Here is a 2763-nt window from a genome sequence, read left to right as displayed (position 1 = left end):
CCAAGATCATGCCACTGCACTCCAGTCTTGGCAACAGAGTAAAACCCCATCAAAAACAAAAAGCAAAAAAAAACCATCACCTTAGAAGGTTGTTTAAGGAATTGAAGATTGCCGGTAATACAGAGCTGAGCCACCAATAAGCAACAGCCACTGACAATAATAATCACTACTTTACTGGAGGAGGGAGGTGTCTTTCAAACCTGGACCTCCTCTCCCCTCCACCACCACCACCAAAGGCAGGGACCAGGCCGAGGTCCAACGCCCTGCCCCAGGGAACCTCGCCAACCCTACCTCTCTACCCACACAGCCAAAATGACCAGAAAACCCCCTGGAGCCCGTGAGTCTGGTTTCCTTTCCCAACATTGTTCAGAGAAGCGCACGTCCCTGGGGACGAGCTGAGTCCCAGCTGCTGGCTGACAGACCTCTGTGAGATGAAGCACCACCCAGAATAGGCCTTGAGACTTCAGTGGAGTTAGGCCTTACTTATTCTGGGGCCGGGGAGGGCAGACCCCTCTGCTATTAAAACTGTGGCCAGGGCCGGGCACAGTGGCTCACACCTATAATCCCAGCACTTTAGAAGGCTGAGGCAGGTGGATCATGAGGTCAAGAGATCAAGATTATCCTGGTCAACACGGTGAAACCCCATCGCTACCAAAAATACACAAAAAAAGACAAAAACTGTGGACAGCTTTGTAGAGCCCCTGGTTCCATGTTTCGTTTTTCTTTTTTGTTTTAATTGCCCAGGCTGGAGTGCAGTGGTTGGATCTTGGCTCACTGCAACCTCCGCTTCCTGGGGTCAAGCAATTCTCATGCCTTAGCATCCTGAGTGGCTGGGAATGCAGGTGTGTACCACCACACCTGGCGGGTTTTTGTTGTTGTTGTTGTTTCATGTTTTTAGTAGAGATGGGATTTCACCACCTTGCCCAGGCTGATCTCAAACTCCTGAGCTCACGCAATCCACCCACCTCAGCCTCCCAAAGCGCTCTAATTACAGGTGTGAGCTAGTGTGGTCGACCCACGGCTTTGCTTTGAGCATTTCAAACCTGGAATCCTGGTGGAGCTCATTTATTCACTCAACAAATGCTTGCTGAGTGCCTGCAAAGGGCCAGGCTCTGCCAGGCTCCAGGGAAGTAGTAGTAACCAGCAAAGTCCTGCCTGATGGGCACAGAGGGCAGTCGGAGGGACAAATGAAGGGGGCCCTGGAGTGAGACTGAGCTGGTTCCAGTCCCAGTCGCTCACTGTCTGTGTAGCTCTGCACAGAATTCACAGCCTTGGTAAGCTTCACTTTCTTCTTTGGTAAATAGGGCTGCTGTGGAGGAGTGAGTCAGTGAACGCATATCCGAGCCCTGGGCATGGTTCCTCGTTAAATGGGACCCCTGGAGCTGACACAGTAGTCATCACATTGTAATCGACACTCCACATGCTGACCCTGTCATGCTAAGAACTAGACTGCACCCAGGTGTTTCCCAGGCCCCAAACCTCATGTAAAATCAAGACAGCAAGTTTAAAGCCAAGAGTAACTGTGTACAAGAGCAGCTGAAATGTGAGATGTAGAGACAGGTGGGCATCACTGTGGGTCCCGGCTCTGCCACTCACCGTCCTGTGTCTCCAAAGACATGATAGTCTCTGAGCCTCAGTTTCCCAATCTGCGCTACTGAAGACAAAAGCCCCTCATTCTCACGGCTGGAGTCCTCATTAGGATGTATTCAGCTTCCACAAAAAGACTATCAATGATCTCACATTGCTGGAGGCCCAGGAGTGGTTGAGGTGCAGACAGGGTACCTCGAGAAGCTGAAGTGTGTCAATAGGGACACCGATTCTTTCCATGTCTGCCACTCCTGGCAACCACAGACCGGAAAGAGTAAACCTTTCCCCGACACCCTCCCCAACATGCTTTTCCTCATTGGCCAGAAATGGGCAAAGCCCGCTCTGCCTCTGTCACTCTCCAAGGAAATGGGATTTTCCACATTTGATCAGACATTTAGGATGGATCCGCTTCCCCCACATCATGAGAGGGTACTCAAGGGTACTTGGCCAAACAGGGCAGCTGTCAGCAGGGGTGAGGGGAGATGGTGTCAGCAGGCAGTCCGCAGGGTCCTGCAGTGGTCATAGGCTGCATGAGGCAGCTGGCACAGAGCAAGAAGTCATTTGAAGGTCTCCCTTTTGTTCCCATCACAGAGCAGAAAGCCAAGCCTCCTTACCCAGCCCCTTCAGTCATTCTTTTTTTGAGACAGAGTCTCACTCTGTTGCTCAGGCTGGAGTACAGTGGTGAGATCTCAGCTCACCGCAACCTCAGCCTCCCTGGTTCTCCTGCCTCAGCCTCCCAGGTAGCTGGGATTACAGGCATGCACCACCGCACCCAGCTGTTTTTTGTTTTGTTTGTATTTTTAGTAGAGACAGGGTTTCTCCATGTTGGCCAGGCTGGTCTCAAACTCCTGACCTCAGGTGATCCACCCACCTTGACCTCCCAAACTGTTAGGATTACAGGCGTGAGCCACCACACCTGGTCCCTTTCTTTTTTTTTTTTTTTTTTTTGAGGCAGAGTTTCACTCATGTTACCCAGGCTGGAGTGCAATGGCGCGATCTCGGCTCACCGCAACCTCTGCCTCCTGGGTTCAGGCAATTCTCCTGCCTCAGGCTCCTGAGTAGCTGGGATTACAGGCATGCGCCACCATGCCCAGCTAATGTTTTGTATTTTTAGTAGAGACAGGGTTTCACCATGTTGACCAGGATGGTCTCGATCTCTTGACCTCGTGATCCACC

The sequence above is a fragment of the Sapajus apella genome, unplaced genomic scaffold, assembly GCF_009761245.1.
Source record: "Sapajus apella isolate SASKATOON/1434 unplaced genomic scaffold, GSC_monkey_1.0 scaffold15, whole genome shotgun sequence".
NCBI classification, from domain to species: Eukaryota; Metazoa; Chordata; class Mammalia; order Primates; family Cebidae; genus Sapajus; species Sapajus apella.
Note: the sequence above shows the minus strand (reverse complement) of the source record.